General features: G+C 48.6%; 1 protein-coding gene across 1 annotated transcript in view; it reads left to right on the plus strand.

Annotated features, from left to right (window-relative positions):
- Positions 1-18,212, plus strand: part of PTPRA (protein tyrosine phosphatase receptor type A) — a 64,339-nt gene that overhangs the window by 15,968 nt on the left and 30,159 nt on the right. Inside the window, exon 2 of the mRNA XM_088524979.1 lies at positions 2,321-2,392. The gene's annotated coding sequence lies outside the window, so the exon portion shown is untranslated. The remainder of the gene's footprint in view (positions 1-2,320; positions 2,393-18,212) is intronic.

The raw sequence follows: 18,212 nt of genomic DNA on the forward strand, positions 1-18,212 counted from the left end.
GCACATGGAGGACAGCACTGAGGGGCTCACTTGAAGAAGAAGCCAAGGCCTTAGCTGTTCTCCAGTTGCTCTAAAGGGGAAATACTTGGGAAAATAACCCTACTCTTTTCCTGCCTGCCCAGATTTTACATATATATATATATATATATATATATATATATATATATATATGTATATATAAAGGGCTAAACCTGAAGCCCAGAGGCAAGGACGGAGCTGTCTTATAGCTACTCGTGCGCTCACACTCCTTGTTCTCGCAGACTTAAGGGCAGGCCTGAGCTCCAGATCTCATTGCTCTGAAAGCCCCCTCTTGCCTGAGCCCATTTTTTTTTTGTTCTTCGCAGAGATCTTTGCCAAATCAGCCTTGTCTGCCTCTCCCATCAAAGCGCTGAGACTTGCCTAATGAACCAGGGGCTCAAACGAGCTGCCGAGTATATGCAAAGCAGCAAGGAGATCGCCCAAGCGTCGTGTCTGCGCCGCGGTGGCTTGGCACCAGCCGCGCGGGTGGCTGGGTCGCATCCTGCCCTGGGGCTTGGGAGAGAAGATGCTGAGAGAGGAAACTAGTCATTTATTTAAATGGGTTCAGTACAACATCTCCAGATGCCTCAGGTTTCTTATCTCTTGCTTTATAGCATCGGAACATGACATTAATAAAAAGAGGGGTGGTTGTGCAACCTCCTGCAAAGAGGTGGTTGCCAAACCAGGAGATAGGGCTGATGAGGGCAAAAGATATTTGAGGAGGGAGATGAGCAGCGCAGAGCGTGGAAACGGCTTGACCTGTCACGCAGTAGTTGGAATCAGCTGGGAGCAGCCCTGGCTTCCCAAGCCAACAACCCAACTCTTGCACTGCAGCTGAGGGCTCAAAATCCCAGAGCTGCTTGGAAAGGAGATTGCTTTGTCCAAGTGTGTGAGAACATCCTGGCCAATGAGCCGAGCCGCAGGGCCGAACTGCAGCCAGTTCCCTGTGGGGCTGCACCGAACCCTCAAGCCAAAGGCTCTATCTGGACAGGTTGGGAAATGCGCTGCTGGCCGCCTCGCTGGTATGTGACCCTCAGGAACCTTCGTGGCAGACACGTTTGTCTTCCTGGTCTCTTTAGTTTGGGTGGGAAAACATCAACATAGGTGGAACAGCTTTTTCAAACACCTCAACCGCTTGCTCTAAGTAAATACACGCTCCTGAGAGCCAGGAGCAAATATAGCACTTGTGATTCCCAAGATGGAATCTTGGAAAGCTGGGGCCAGAGCAAGGAGCGGGAGGCCAAGAGCGTGACATGTGGCCTCACATGCCCCGGCTGCATGCGGGACTCAGGACAAGTCTGTGTCATTGCTGCGTCTGCCACCGTTCAGTGGGTCAACAAAGCTTGTATCAAAGCTGTTTTTAAGCCCAAATTCTCTGATATTAGAGCAGCTAGGAAGTTGGAAAAACAAAGCACGGACTCACCATGCAATCTCAAGAAGGAAAATGCGGCTGGGGCTTGGTGTTGAATTCGTGCTCCTGGTCTTTTGTATTGACCTTAACTCAAGACGAGTTGGGTGGGTACCGGGGAAATAAAGCAGACAGGAGTTTTACTGGCCTGTATTTCTTGGCGTAGTTGTGGAGCACCTTTCTTCCCTTGAACCTGGAGGAGGGATAAACACATTCCTGGGTGGAAACGCTGGGGTTCAGAGCCCTGCAGAAGGCGAAGCAGGGAGGCTCGGCACGTGTTGGCCAACGTCGCTGCTCCCCGAATGCCGGCACAAAGGCCACCATAGGTGCCCGCTCGCCGCCGGGGCCTTTGTGCCGCCCTCATCCCATGATCCGAGGGCTACAGCAGGAAGCGGCTCCGGCTTCCCGGGAGCTCCTCTGCCTGCTGCTGCTCCTTGCCTGTGCCGGAGAGTTGTCTCCAGCGGCTTGGCCTCAATCTTTCCTTCTTCAAAGGGAATTTTTAAGATGTCCCTGAATTAAAAATGATCTCTGTGGACTGTCTAAACTACTGCCCTTTTGTATCCCCCCAAGTACCAGCGTCCGTATCAAGCCATGCTGCATGTCACTCTCTCCCCTCAATTTCTGACCCAGAAATCCCTGAGCATTGGCTGTGCCTAAAAGCTCTTTTATAGCTGGAGACACCCAAGATAATTCCTCTGGTATTTAGAATAACTCCATATATTCTTCCTGCCTCGGAGCAAGTCTCTGGCTTGACCCGTAAGAAAAAGTTGCATTTTGCACATGGGTAAAACGGAGAGGAATGGATTTGCTGGAGGGCTGGGAAAGCATTCAGTTTTCCAGTGGTGCTGCTGCATCGTAGCTGATTTAAAAGGCTTGTTTTTGGTTTATTCACAGGGGGCCCTGCCAGAAGAACCTTTATGGGATCCTAATGACCTGCAGGTGGATGATTTACTTGCGGTAATTAAGGTAGGAAGAAGCGTGGTTCGTTTTGGCACCTCGGAGCTTGCCCTCTCCTCGAAATAGCGGAGCAGCAGCTATTTCAGGCTCTGGTGCTCCGTGCCGGCAACACGGAGCAGCGCCGGGATGTGGCAGGAACGAGTTGTTGGAGCAAAGCGTCCCTCCAAACGCAGGAGGAAGGGATGGCTTATTTAAGAATTACCTGGGAACATAACTAAGTGGAAAAAATCCGACTTCCTCCCCCAAAGGAGAATGAGCTCTCTGTTGGGCTGGAGTCGGAGGTGGCCTGACTCTCGTTTGAAAGAACTCAGGACAGGGATTATTTTGTTCTGCTGAAACTTAGCGGTTGCGGTGGAATTCAGGATCTGACTTGTCTTTTTTTTTTTTTTAAGCCCTAAAAATACATTTTATTAGTTTATTTTCATCATCTTGAGCTTCTGGGGAAAGCTGGTCTGTCTCCAAATGTGGTAAGAGAGAGTACTCGTTTTTTTAATTAAACACAGAAAAATCCTTAGTCTTAAAAAGACTGAAATAATGGCCAAAACTGGAAAATAAAATAATGTAAGCAGAGTTAAATGTATCTGTAAATTGGGATTTTTTTTTGTGATATTTACTCTACAATGTCTAGATACTTTTCTTGCCACGATTTCGTTATTTCTAGCTTAACTTTTTTGCTTAGAATTAAGCGTCAGGGCAGTGAAATTATCACTCCTGCAGACTGTACACGTTGCTCCTCTGCCTTTTGGTGGAGTTTGTCCCAGCAAGGGGCTTCCTTGGCTTGACAGTCTCTGCAAGGATTGCACGCTGGAAATCTTAGCAGGCAGGGCTGTGTTTTTCATTCATTTGTCGGAGGGAAGCAGTAGGTGTTGCCAACGCTGCAAATGCTAGGACAGGATTGGGAGCAAAAAGATCCGCTCCCGGCTGCTGAATAGAGTGTAGCCTCTCGTGTTTTACCCCTTCCACCTCTTCCCTTTACTGACTGGTTCGTGGTCTACGTGTTCTCGGCATTAACCATTTTTCTTTATATACAGCCTAAGGGTTTATTATTATTATTACTAATATGGTGGTTGATCAGCATCTGAGCTCCCATCACTGTACCCAAAGTCCAACAAAACTTGGAGCTGTCCCTGGTGGCACCAGCGCCGCTGGCAGGATTTGATTCTTGTGCTTATTCAGTCTATGAACATGTAAGGAAGCGTCACTGGGGACAGGGTTTTTTGTTCCCACGCCACTAAAATTCTGCAACGGATCTTGATGCTTCATGTGTGCCTGGTTAGTACTTAGAGTTGGTGGTTAGTTTGCCGAGCAGTTGGAGGGAGAAAGGGAAATTCAAGCTGTAACAAGAGCAAATTCTTTTAATACAGGTTTATGGATCTCGCATGTATTTGTACTTTCTGTTTGGCTTACGATAAGATGTACTACTGTGGAATTTGCTCGGAGCAGGGATTTGCATGAGTTATTATTTTGGGCAAAGCGCGCGAGCGTCAGCGTTCAGCCCGCGCTCCGTGGTGCAGAGCACCCGCTCGAGGGCCTCGTGCACCTGGGCGCAGTGGTCAGCAAGGGTGGTTGGAGGAAGGAGAACGCCTGGCAGGTAAAGTCATAGACACAAAGCTACCTGGCAGCTGGCGTCAAGGCGGAAAACATGAGGGCATCCTCAGGGATGGCCTCTTGATTTTGCACTTAGAGTATCTCAGGGAGTCACAGGATGGTTGAGGTTGGAAGAGGCCTCTAGAAACCATCTGGTCCAACCCTGCTGCCCTAGCAGGGACACGTTGCACGGGGTCGCGTCTCCTCTGAAGGGTCTCGCGTTCTTGCAGAGGGAACTTCCTCTCAACTGCAAATTAAGCAAACGAGTTAGGGGCATCCGACCGTCTACCGCAAGCTGTCGCTCTGAGGTGATATGCAAAACCCAACGCGCAAAATCACGGTGTCTCGTGGGAATGGGGAGGGTTCCGAAAGAGTCTCTCAAAGTCGAGCTGACTTAAACCGATGTTTCACACAGCAAGGTGGCCTTAGTTCTGTGGTCCTGCCTGAATATTAAATCCATTTTAGTCCTTGGCCTAAAATTTGGCTAAATCTGGTAGTATTCAATGATTTGCTTAGAATTACGATCTATTTCTAAGGAGTAGAAATAGCTTAGGTAAACACTCTAGATGTTAGATAAACACCTTAGACAAGGCACTTCAGGGGAGCAGCCTTATGTTTTGTTGAATTTATGGCTGCATTAATGTGCATGCTCAGAAATGAGCTTAGGCTGAGCTCCTGGAGGGGCAGAAGGCCGTTTGCTTGGGCATGGAAGTGACAGTGATAGCTCCGATAGCTCCGTGCCGAGCTAAACGCCTCGTGTGATGTGTTGTTGACAGGGTAAGTGCCCAGAGCCTGGATCGCGTTTCGCGAGCCTGAAACCCATTCGGAAGCTATTCCCGGCCTTCAGATGCTCCGCATCCTTTCCTGGGCCTCGCATTGCCAACTTCTGCCGGGAGGATCTTCCAAACCCGCCTGGATGCCACCCTGTACCCCGTGCTCTGAGTGTCCCTGCTGGAACAGGGGGTTGGACCGGATGATCCTGAGCGGTCCCTTCCACCCTCAACCATCCTGGGATTCTGTGAGGGAGGCAGGCGCTGGCACTGGGGGTTGCGCAGCGGCCCCGCGTGCGGTTTCCTCTCAGCACGGCCGGTGGCGGAGCCGCTCTCTGGTGCCCACAATAACGGTGAGGTCTTTCCTGAGAGGCGGGGGTTGCTAATTGCGGTCGGGTTGTTTTCCTGGCGTGCATTACCTTCACAACTCAGATTTTAACTTGCTGTTTGCCTGCTCGGGGTGGCGAGGGGGACGTCTCTCCAAGCAGGAAACGCGTCGTCGAGGAACCCAGGGGCTCTCCTTGAGGGGACGTTCGGGTCGCTCCGGGCCCAACCATGGCTGGGAGCAGCTTCGTTTTCCTGGAAGGTGTTTATCCCGGATCAGCTGGTGTCAGGTGGTGACCAGGTTAGGTCATGTCTCTGCACCACCACCCCAGCGATTTTCTTCTGCAATCTCAGGCAAAGCCAACGGCAGCTGTAGTCCTTGTCAAGCCCTGAACGAGTGACGTTTTGGCTGTTGATTACGTGCAGGTTGGCTGCTGGAGGCTCTTCAGAGACCTGGCGGTGCCCTTGAGCGGGAGTCTCACCTTCCTGCTGCTCGTGCTCATGCGCCACTTAAACCCTCAAGTTCCTCAATCAAATTTAATGACACCAACAAAATCGGCCTTCCAGCCCAGTCTGCCTTAGCCGTTTCTTGCAGACCAGAAACAGTTGGGTGTTGTGTTTCCTATCGACCGTTTCACAACGGTCCTGAGCAGGCGGCCAGGGTTCTACTTTTGGAGTTCACCGCGGGCTTGAATGGGACGACTGTTCACCCAAACCACACCAGGAAGCTGCAGCCGGGAGCCGCGCGGCGCAAACACCCGTCCGCCCTCCGCCTCACCACCGCCTCGCCACCTCACCGCCTCGCCGCCTCGCTCCTCCTCCCGCGCCTCGCTCCGAGAGCAGGTTTCCTCCTGCACGTGTGGATCCTGCTGGTGCCCCACTAGGTGGTTTAAATGATCGTTTTCGCAGCTCAGAATGAATCTTTATTTCCGAACGGGAAATACTGAGCTTTACCGAAGCCTGACTTGCCCTGTTTGCCCAAAAGTGGATTATAACAGAGGCCAAGGCAAATTCCTTGCCACTAGAGAGTTTATCTAATCCTAGCTGAAACAATAAGAGGAGATGACAAGTTGAGGAAGTGAAAACACAAAGGAGAAGACGTTTTGCCTCCTTAGTCATAGCTGGAAGCCAGTGAAGGATGGAGCGTGGCCGTATTTCCTTAGCTTTAACTCCACTGTGCCCATTTCTGCTCCTTGCAGAGCCCCCGTGATGCTGACAGTGGCTTCTCGGCTCCCCATAGTCTTCCTCTTTCAGGAGAGCAGGTCAACAAGGAAGATCGTTGCACGCAAGAAAACACCCCCAGAGCAGGTGAACAGTCTTGGGCAGGAAGCCTGACCTTCCCACCAGGGTGGCCTCCCGTTAACCAGCGGGACACCCGTCAGCAGCCCCCGCCACCGTGTTTCACAGCCCTGCCAGGCTGCAGGGCACAAACCACTCGGGGAACCCAAGGAGAGGAGGTTGAATTGGCCACGTTTCGGTGCTTCTGCAGCCAGATCACAGTTATTTTATGCACCAGATTTCGCGGTGCCTTTCTGTGAAATCAGCTTTTTCCTCCCAAGCAAGTGTAGACGACACTCGAAGGCTGGTGGGGCTGTATAGGAGCCCCTAGTCTGATCTTACGCAAAGCACAGGCCAGGAAGTTATGGCATTGCACCCACTGAGGCTCCTGCCCCGCACATTTGTCCCGTGAAGGAAGGTAAACCTTTTCAGCAGTATTCGGTCAACGCACTGCAAGTCAGCGGCACGGTTAGACCAGTTCATCGTTATTAACGACTGCAGTTACCACCTCCTCTCTCGTGTAGGCTGAAGGCACGTTTTCCAGCACGACATTCTTGTAATGACCTTTATTTATTTTTTAATGGTCCACATACTTAAAGATCACTCCTGAAAGTCAGAACAAGTATATCAACCTATTGGGTCTTTCCCAGAGCTGGACACTCTCTGCCCCAGACTCTCGTCCTTGCTGGTATTTTGCTCCCATTTAAGACGCCATCCACTATATCCGTTGACTTTTCCCTTGCTATTCTTAGATTTTTCTGTCTCTGTGATACCCTTGTGGTTGGGCACTCTCGTGGTTCATGCTGTTTGGTGACGGGCACCTTCCTTTATTATTAGGAGTCCCTGGGAGGACACGCTGCAGCTTGGCTTCGCGTGCGCGTTGTGCGTGGCGTCGCGGTGGGACTGGGGATGTTTATGCTCCAGAAGAGCAGGGCGTTTGCAGGCCCTGCGATATTTTACCTGTGACGCTCCAAGATAAACACGTTCTATGAGAAGCAACATCTGGTATTGGGTGAGCTGTTGTAGTGGAGAGGCAGAGAAGGCTTTTGATGCAGAAATCCTCCGGTTCTGAGCCAAACAAAACGTCTTGATCTTACAAATTGAGGCAATGGCTCTGAGCTTAATCTAAATATAATAATTCTTTGCAGAGCTGGTGTGGGGAGCTGGAAAGAGGGAAAAATCTCTTTCAAATGCTTAAAAATATAGATATGCTATAATAAAGCTGCCTGACCTTTTCCCTGCCTGGCTCTTTCCCGTCTTCATCGCAAGGTGCCTTACTGGTACAGCTGACTGCTTCGGTTGCATCTAACTTAGAAGATTTTCTAATTTGAATTACAATAGTGTCCACAGCATGGGGTCTCAGCATGGATGAGAAACAAAAATAAGAGGTTATAACCACTTATATAAGCGCGTATAACTACTCTGTTCTTTCCAGAGCTGGCAATAAGCATCTTCACATTTTGCTCTTAGCATGGGGTCTGAAAATGGAAGCAATGGAGAAGAAATGGAAAAGATAGTGGACCTCAGGGATGGCAGCCTGCAGCTCAGGGCGCTGTGCAGCGTGAGGAAGACACGAGAGGCTGGCGGAACCCGGCGTTATTTAGCAGTGGTCACAGTTCTTTACATATCTGTGCTGTGCTGTAATCTGGCATAAACCCTGCAGGGGTGTTGGGAAAGGTGGCATCCCTAAGCTACTGCAAGTGGGGGTGACTTAAGGGAATTAGGAGCAGATGAGAAGTAAAAAGTTGATTTCTCCAGTGTAAAAAGGGGAGAAAAAAAGGAAAAACAAAGAATGGAGAGGGAACATGGGATCGCTGTAGCTGAAAAGGGAAATCCCTGTCATGATTCGAAAGTAGGAAAGATGGTGCTAGTAACTGAAACAGAGGAATGTGGTTGAGTTGGTCAAGAAGGGAGTTGGTCTGGATCCATGGTCTCTGGGTGTGTTTGAGTCGGTGCCAGAAGAGCCAAAAGGTGTGTTCAGAAAAGCTCAGATAAGTGACACGTGCTAGAGGGATCTCCTTCTCTAGAAGCGTCATTTCTTTGGGACACTTGGATTCTCCTCTCCTTTACCCGATGTTGAACCTAATGTGATGTGAATGAGGCAAAAAAGTCCATCAGGACCAAGAACAGGGCGAGCTTGAAGGATCTGGAGGGAAAGAGCTAAATTTGAGCGAAACGCAAGGGCTGGAGCTCTGTCCTGAAATGCTTCCTACAACCAGGATGTGAAAATCAGGAAGCCTGGGAATGGCTCCTGCCGAGCCTGGTGCCTGGGAGCCCTGTGGAGGTGCCGGCTCCAGAGCGCGGGAATGTTGGCCTTGGGATCTGCCGGCTTGGAGCTTGGGGCAGGAGCACTCCTGCTTCCTGGCTTTTCCCCGCCGGACAGACCGGGCTCATGCCTGAAGTTGGCTAAATCTGTCCCTTGCTCACAGCTGAGAACCCCTCCGAAACCAGAACTGTGCCGGGGCGCTGCCTTCTCGCGCGGGTGTTAACGGAGCCCTTCACACTCCTCCGGTGCTGTTGTCACTGGTGCTGGGGGGAAAGGCAGCGGCCTGGCCCCGCGGCAGCCCCCGCTCCTGCTGCATTCCCTGTTTCTGCCGCATCCCCTGCAGGTGCCGGAGCTGCGAGAGGAGCTTAGCGCCCGTGTTGATGCTCCTCGTCTCCTACCACGGCTGTGGCAGAGCTCATCTCCGCTGGATGGAAGCTCAGGTCCACATGATGCAAAACGCACAAGGAATTTTTTTACTTGTATGTGCTTTACTTTTATGTGCATTCCGAAATGCATCATCTGGGCAGAGGTTTTAGTGCCCTGTCGACTGGACAATCCACTTTCCTTTTTGCGTTAGCTGCTTTGAAACATCCCCCAGTTCAATCTGATTTGACCTTTAAGGAAACGATATAATATCTACTAGACATGAGCTTGTTCATCCCCAAGGCAGATGTTTTAAGTTTTCGATGTATTTTTTTTCTTTCAGGTGGTTGTTTCAGTGTTTTTCTGAACAGTTGTCAGTTTGCTGGGTATCAATGATTAATCTCTTTCAAGCATTCGATTAAAAACCGCGGTTAAAGTGAGGTGTTGTGGATCACTCACCGTGACATCTGGCACCACTTTTGGACCGTGGATGGTGGTTTGTGCATCGCTGCTTTGTAATATTGCAAAAGTTAGTGGAAAATAGTTAGTGGAAGGAGAAACTTGGTGCTTTAGGGATTCACTTCAGCAAAAGATTTCAGGCTTTTCCCCAGCACTTTGAATAAGAGCTTACGAAGCAGCGTGTTGGTAACTAATTCTAAGTAGAAAACCTGGCTTTAAATCATAGTGTCTCCTATTTTAACTCACAGCCAAGTTAGCATGGGGCTTTGGGAGGATGTGTTGCACCCCGAGACCTTGGCAAGGGCAGGAGGCAGCGCTCCAGACTTGGGGAAGGTGGGATGTGAGTGGGGATCCGCCGTCCACCCGGCGTGTTTCCCCTGTGTGGAAAGCAGTGCTTGCTGCTCGCTCACTTCCCGGGTTGTTCCTTGAGATTTATGTTAAGCAGCGTGCAAATTCCAACCATGGCTGATCAGAATGGGAATGAAATGACTTTATGAGGCAACTGTGATCATCTTAGTGAATTTTTACTCTGCCCGATCGCAGAGAATACGGTTAGCGAAGCGATGAGCTGCTTCTGTTTGCCACGAGCCAAGTGTTTCTAAAGTATTGAGGTACTTTATCAGAAAAAGCATCATAGCAATATGAGGACTGCATTGTCTGTTTAAGTGCCTCAGTACTTACTGAAATCTTTACTGTGTTTTTTCCAGTCTTTAGAATTACTTTGTCCTCACACCTGTTGTTATTGACAGATTGAGAGAGAAAATACTTTCCTTAAGCACAGATACTGTCGTAACACTGAGCTCATCCCAAGTGAGAAACAGGTTCTGTGTAAACTAGAGCAAAAACCACCAAGGCGCAGGGTTTCCTACGTGACACCGAACAAAGATTCTTCTGGAAAATGCAAACCTGGCGTTCGCTGTGTGGGGATGCTCCCTGCTGATGGACACCCATAAAACTTCCACTGACGTCCAAACTGATTTCTTTTTCCCCAGGATTTGGCATCTAATTAAAACTGCAGATTTGCTAAATTGCAAAGGACTCACTAAATTGTTCTGCTAGATGTATGCCTAATTGCTGGTGATTAGAATTTCTTCTTTAAATCAGAGTCTGATTATGCTTTTCTCAAAACTGTTGAATATTAAAGTAGCCTTGATTTTTTTTAAGCAATTATTAATTGCAGCCTAGTTTAATGCAAAATTTAGATGCTGCCTTCTGTGCAGCTGCTGTCCTAGGCCTTTGCTTGCTCAGAGAGGAATGGTTTTCCACGCTCGCTGTGCTTGACCTGCAGTACGGATCTGGTCCCAGAGGGACACCATGAGGAGTTATCCCAACGGTGCATGAAGCAGGCTCTCTCCTTGCTGTGCATGGGCCAAACGCTCCACAAAAGGGGTGCACAGAGGTTTTGCACCTGCCTGGGAAGAAAGTAGCTTGCAGAGAAGGTGGAAATATTATCGGGAACAGCAGGAGAGCACCAGTGTGGAGACATCAGTGGAGCTGCTTGACTGGTGGACAGGAGAAGCAAAGGAGGGCAGCGGCTGGGTGGCCCATGCTGAAAGTGGCATCTCCCCCAGCTGGGAATCCTGGTGGCCCTGCCTCTTTTACCTCCCTACCGTGAGTGCTGTCACCCCGTGAGTCCAGACATGATGCCGGCTGCCCCGTGAGTTGGGACAGACCTGCGGAAGGAGCCGGGTTGGTGCTCAGACCGTCTCGGCTCCCCTGGAGAAGAGGTCCTTGCATGGCCCGTCTCCGTACCTCACTTCTGTGGCTTCTTATTGGCTCCAGCACTTCCAAGGACGGGGCTGGAAATGGCAAAGTGACCAGGGAAGGATGGACGCACTCGTGGGGATGGTGTCTGCTCCCACCAGCACCTTGACTGCACTGACACGAGCGGCGGCTCGAGCCCCGCGGATCGACTATGCAGAGCTCACATTTGGAATTATAGCTGGGTGTAGGTGATGTTATCCATATGCTTAATCCTTTTTGCTTTTCTGTCATGCTTCTGGCTTCAGTGATTTTCAGAGTAATAGGTTTTGTTTAATTTGGTTTTCTTGTGATTTAATAGCCCATTGATTTCCCTATAAAGGAAAGGAAAGGAGAATTAGATGGCTCTTTCTGGGCCATTTTATTTTCTCTAATGCTCTCCCTTATTCACTTTCATATCCAACAGTCCAGTCCTTTCTTCTTTTTTTTTTTTTTAACCTTCTCAGGGGTTTTCATATCACTTACAGCTTTCATAGGCTTCCTAGGGCTTTTTATTTTCCCCTTGCAGGAAATGGAGCGTGCGGAGCCAAGGGCCGACCTCGGCGCGGTGCCCGCAAGGCCATCACAGACTAATGAAAAGCTTCGGAAAGGAGAGCCCATCTCGCTGCACCCCCACCAAGGACCAGCTGATGCAGGGGAGGCTCGTGTTGCTCTTGGCTCTCTTGGCTGCGATTTTGCAAATAAATCCTTGATAATCACTTCCTTGCTGTGAGCGCAAGGCGTGCGGAGAAGGAAGGGCTCACGTGTGGGGACGGTCTGGGTTTCCCACTGGATATGGCGTTGCCTTTCTCCCAGCCTGCTATAGTTGAGACTTCTGACAAGCATTAGGGCATTCAGGGCACAGATGTGTTCTTAGAGCTTTCCATAAGGCATGTTTTGGTCTTGAGAAACCTGGCCAACAACTGTTTGTCATGGTTCCTTTGCTGCGATTTGGATGTCCGCATCAAACATTCCCTTCAAGGAGATGCCAGCAGAGAAATAAGGTTCATGGAAGGTGTTTTTAGGCTGAAGAGAGTTTTTAAACTAGAGATCGTGGGTGAGAGATGAACTTTGCTGACCGCGTAAGCACATGGTCCCCTCTACGGTGTGAGATTCCCTGCCCTCCTCCTCCGCAGGAGCACCTACCCGGAGCACCTTCCATGCAGAAACATCAAGCAGAAACATCTCCAGTGGCTTTCAGCGCCCTTGCAAGGTGCTTTTATTTGCCAGAACATTGAAAGGATTTACATATATCATTAAAGGTTTTGAATAAGAAGAAATTGACATAGCAAGCGAGCAAAGCATTTGAACATGATCATGGTGCTTTTCCACTTGGAGTTGAGGTGGAAGCCGGTCACGGTGCTCCTGTGGGCAACAGGGACACTCGGGCAGCAGGAACAGCCTTTGATAGCTCATAATTTGGCTGGGCTGAATGCAGACTTCTAGGACAGGATTCTACCCAGTATCCTCTAAAAGTGGCAAATCAAACCATGCAGATGGATCCAAACCACTGCCTAAGGTGGGGTTTCCAACCAGTTTTGTTGTCTTCCTTCCCCCAGAGCTGCTTTTTTTTCATGCTTTCCAGCTTTATCTGGAATTTTTATGGAAGGATGGAGACTTTATGTTAATAATTAGGAGGAAATGTAAAGGTGTAGGATGAAAAAGGTTGAGATTTGTATTACTTTTTGTTTGCTTTCCTATTTCTGTTAGTTGACAACTCTGAGCAAGGACCCTAACAAAAAGGTGTTTAGATTGATGGATAATTATTTGTTAAAGCATGAGAACTTCCATTATGACTAAGGCAAAAACAGCTATATTCTATCTTGTAGGATGGCTAGTACCTAGAGTGCTTTGTGTAGGCCCTCAAACTGGTGAACAGGGCTATAAAATGGTGTGACTCTATTTAAATTTGTTCTGGAAAGGCATTGGCAGATCAGAGATGACATTTTTGATCCAGGCTTTCTTTTTTGGGTTGTTTTCAGTAGAAACTTGTGTGTTTTGGGGTTCATCTGTCTCGTGCAGCTCTTCCAGGTTTTTATCAAAAGAGAAACGTATTTATTGGAGCAGCATCTCCCTCCTCGGTCCTTCATCTTCAAAGCGCTGCCTCCAGCTTGGCCAGTCGTCAGCCCGTCCCTTCCTCCTTGCAGATTCAGTGCATTTCTGTGCAGGGGCAGAGAAGAGGCCATCACCTGCTGTAGGGGAGCCAATAATTTGATAAACCCAGATCCTGCATCTGAAACAGAATGAGGAATATTCATCAGGCAGAGCAGGCCGCGTGCCGGTGTTCTCATGTGCTATGTGAGTGTTGTAACCAATTAGACTGCTCCAATAGGATGCGTCCTTCTCCTCTTAGCCTCTTTCTCCCTTTTTTCCCTCTTTCCTTCCTCCATCCTTCCCCCTTGCAAAAAAAAAAAAAAAAAAAAAGCTTGAGGAGAAGGAAAGCAGATTAACTTCTATGGCCAGAAGAAGGGGGATGTAATTATGAGCAGTGGGACCAATTTAAAAATGGAAAATTTCAGTGGGACTCAAGACTGACATGTTGGGCTTTTTCCTTTCGTAGAGGGATGAAAGGAAAATACAGCAAATTAATTTATTCATAAATTATAATTCCTTTTTAGTACCAACGTGTTTAATTAGTGTAGTTCAGCAATGCCCGGAGCCGGGGGCTGTGGAGGCCTCCCTTTCAGGCGCAGAGAGGAAGGGCTGCCTGGCCATGAAGAGCGTTGGGCTGCGGGATAGATAATATCCCAAGGGAAGAAGCTCCGATGCGCTGGGATTTCTTAAGCAAGACTGCAAGGGGTAGCGGGAAGCAGGCAGGAATATTGTGGGCTCGGTGGGTCGGACAAGCTGCCCTGCTCAGTCTCTGCCCCGTCGCGCGCTCTGTGTGGTGTTGGGGTGAGCTATTGCTGGGTGCACTGCTGAAACCAGGGATCTTCACTCTTGGGTTAAAACACAGGAGAGCTCGCAGTGATTTGCTGCACCGTTGTGTTTTCTGAGCTGTGATTCTGTTTCTTTTTAAGTTCAAAAGGATTTTTTTTTTTTTTTAGCCCTTGCTAAATTCTATTTCTGGATGTCAGAGTGGGTGTTCCTGCTTTAGCAATTAATGCTCTTCAGATTTCCTCTCATGCCAGTTCAGGCATCTCCTGGTTGACACTGGGGCATCAACTCCAGAGCCCAGTGGCAGCGATTGAGCAGTTTTCCACCCAGATATGAATCTTTCACCTAAGAAATCCTGTATCGTATTTGCTCCACAGCGTAAAACTATGAGGACAGGTTACAGATTGAGGCACAAGTGTTTTCAAAAAACTCTTTGTGAAGATTCAACTTGCGCGTATGTGGTTAGTGGCTCTTGACAGTCATGGTTGAGGGTCACCAGCGATCGACCATCAAACCTGCTTATCTGTCTGCACAGGCTGCTGCTGTTCCTGCAGGTGGATAGGACTGAGTAGGAGTTTCCAGAGAAGCAGGGAGAGAGGCAGGAGGAACTTTTTTTGCTCAGGAAGTTGTGCAAAAATAATTTAATGATGGAGCAAACGTGGAGCGGTGTGTGTCCTTGATGGCTGCAGGACCAGGGAGGATGAAGATGACGGGAGGTGGGCTGAAGAGTTGGGTTAAAGTCCTGTTTGGTGCTAAATGTGCAGAATGGTCTTGGGAAGTGCCTGTTGGAACAAGAAGTATCAGGATACATATATATGCTTATATATTTAAGTATATGCAGTGTATGACCTGCGTAGGGCTATTTTTAAGAATAAAAGCTCTAAAAAAAACATTTTTGATCCCGTACTGTAGGGTTCATATTTCAAGAAATCAAAACACAGGCAGTGGGTGCTCCCAGCTCTGGTGTCCTGTCCTGAATAACAGTCCTGGAGGATCCCTGGGGTCTGCGCGTGTCTGGAGGCATTTGGGGGCGTCCGTCTCCCTTCTGCAGGGACAAGCACAAGGGCAGGCTTTGGACAGATCAGCTTGTTCTCCTTGGAAAAAGAGATGGCTTTTCGAGGAAAAAAAAAAGTCCGTTGCCCTTTACAGTGATTTTCTCCCTCTGAAAAGCTTTGTAATTTCTTCTGAGATCTGCCAGCTGCAGGGAGCTGATGAATTTGGAAGCTGCTTCATTTCCAACCCATTGCCAATGTCGTCAGTCCTATTCTCACTCAGTGGTGATTTTTACTTGTTGTTTCTCTCCAAATTTTAAAGAAAATGTTAGTCTTTGCTGGTGGAAGGAGCTATATTTTGCTGTTGTATATTCACTGCTTGTTTAAGACATTAAAAAAAAAATCCTGAATCAATGGAAATGGTATTTTCACTAAACAATTTGTGCATAGTCCTGGCACTACAGCCTGGTGTCTCTACTAAGACCCAAAAAGTGAAAATAACTGAAAATCCCATGTAAATAACTGAAAATGCCCATCCGATTTCTGTTCTCCTGGGAGGTGCAAGTGGTGCATAAGAGGAAAGCACTGGCAAATGTGTTGGAATTTCAACCTTGGCCCCAGAAGTGAAGCAGTTGTGAGCTGCCCTCCCTTTGAGGGCTTGCCCAAGTCGGTGACGTCTTGGTGTGTTCGCATTGGCGTTGCCTCTATTTAGCTAATCCTTAGCAGCAGACTAGCAAAGCCCTGGAAGTTATTTCAGTAAGTATCAAAACTCAAAGGCGTTAAAGGCGGGTTGATTTCCCGATAACAGTTTTGGAAAAGAAAAAAAAAAACAACATTTCCTCTTATCCCTCTGCTTTTAAATAACCGGCCCACTTGCTCTTTGCTTTCATTGTATTCAGGATGCCATAAAGGCAGATTATTTTGTAAACTGCTAATTTTAGGTTTGTCTTGCTGTTTATTGTTCCCTTTAGTGCGCTTTTTTTTTGATTCCCTGGCAGAACCTCTGCAGAACAACGGAAATCATCTGTGCTCAGAGACGTTGGAGTCTAGACTGCCTAGAGGGCTAGAAATCACAGCTGGAATGACCATCCGCCTGCTACTTTTCCAGTCCTTCACCAAAATTCCCCTTCCCGTTGTCCTAGCATAAATGAGCAATAAGTGGATGAAAATGGTGGAAATGTAGGTATATAGGAGTGGGGAATCAGAAGTGGGTCCTGGAAAAGCATTCCAAATCAGTAGCTATACATAAAAGCCCACGTGGGCAGTATAGATACAATTGAGTTGCTAAGGCAGGGCTTTTTTCCAATAGTGCCTCGTAGAGCCCTGTATCGTCTCATTATTCCGCTTCGGTGTAAATTAACAATGTCCAGAAGATAAAAGCTTGGCAGCCGGGTTGCTTAGAGGGGCCGATTTCTCCTGGCTCTTTTGCAGGGCAGGGTAATTGTAGGTTTGCACCCGATAATGCCATTGCCCCCGTCGGAGCGCGTGCTGCAACCGTGGGGCCAAGAAAAGATGCAAAAATGTACCTTGGGCAGTGCGAATTGTTGTGTGTTTTTCTCTTGTTTTCTTTCCAAAGAAAGCAGTAAAGAAGGTTTTGCCCTTATTCACCCAGTTGGTGAAAACTGGGTCAGTTGAACAGGCTCAGTGCTGCGCGGCTGCTGGCGCTGGGTCTCGGTTGTGCCCTGCTCCGCAGGCGGCCAGGAGGCTTCGGGGACCTCGGGTTAACGCTTTCCTCGTCCGTACAAGGGACCCATTTTTTTCCCCAAATAAGAACATTTGTGGATTAACAGCAACGCCAAGAGTGCAGCTTTCTGAGCCTTAATTGGGCGCGTGTAGATTGTGCTCGTTGGATTATGAAATACCTGTGAGATTGTCCAGGGGTTCCCGTCCTTCTGCGTGCCCATGGCTTGGCCTTTTGAATTTGCTTAATTCCTGCAATGATGTTGCTATCAGAACAAAAATATATTTATAAAATTCAGCCTTGAAAGATGAGCACGCAGAGCAAGGGTCTAACCTTATTTTTAAACATGATCCAATGGGAGGGATCGTCCAAGTGGTTCATCCTCAGGCTATCTTGCGCTCCTGAATCTACCACCGATAATTGTAGGAACTGTGCAAGGTTGTTTGCTGGGGTCTGCGGTCCTGCCTTGACCTGCATCCCATAGGAGAGCCCCCTTAGCAAACAAGAAGAGCTTTCTTTAAAGCAGTTATTCTTTCTATGCTGAGATCCTGCGTTTGGGTCCTCACAAGGCATGTAAGGGTGCTCAGAGTGCTCGCGCATGGGAAGGACTACCATGGAGTGGAGGAAAATGGGATAAAAATAGGAAAATCGGCTTCTCTATCCTCAGAACTGCCTGCAAGAGCTTCCTGCTCTTCCTGTCCTTTTTTTTTTTTTTTTTTTTTTGCCTTTTGAAGAACTTACGTTTTCATTGACAGTTCCTGTGTTTTCAGATAACTGCAGCCAACTGCAGCTGTTGCACGTGGGCAAGGGGTTGGGTCCAGTGGCACAAGACAAAGTTCCTCATTCCTCTCCTCTCGCCGGGATCCTAATTACGTCCGTTGGAGAGGAAACACGAGGACACGGAAGGCAGAGCACTGGCAATCAGATGCCAAGTTAAACATAGCCCAGGCTGCACCCTTAGCAGGCTCAAGGCTGTCGTGATTCCATGGGGAGTCCTGCTTAGAAAGAGCTAGAACGATATGGCCTGGAGTTAGCAGAAGGCTTCAAACACCCGCGAATTAGTGCTGCAAAATCCCCAAAACGTTTTTGTCTCTCTAGCTGAACAAGCAGGCTCAGGCCTGTCCTCCTTCGGCTGCTGAGGACCATTTAGGCTCAGGATTACAAAAGAGTCATCTAGTGAAAAGGAAAATCCACCTCCGTCTGTCGTAACCTGGGTTTCGTTCCAAAAGCCACCCGGGAGGTGGATGGGTGGGCAGGGTCAGGAGATGCACTGGAAACCCTCCATTCTTCTTCCACCCAAACCACAGATATTGCCCGTGGGCATCGGGGTGGCCAAATGCCAGAGGTGCTTCGTGTTTTGCAGACTTAGAGGGAAAAGCGGCTGCTTTTCTTGGTCGGATTTGCAGGAATATGCTGGCTTGGGCCTTGTGGGATTTAGCTCCTCGTTATAGTTGCTTAATTTTCTGAGAGTAGTTTCTTTCATCTAGTGCAA

The sequence above is a fragment of the Tinamus guttatus genome, unplaced genomic scaffold, assembly GCF_059628265.1.
Source record: "Tinamus guttatus ecotype Peru unplaced genomic scaffold, ASM5962826v1 Tinamus_guttatus_pri_ptg000218l, whole genome shotgun sequence".
Taxonomy (NCBI): domain Eukaryota; kingdom Metazoa; phylum Chordata; class Aves; order Tinamiformes; family Tinamidae; genus Tinamus; species Tinamus guttatus.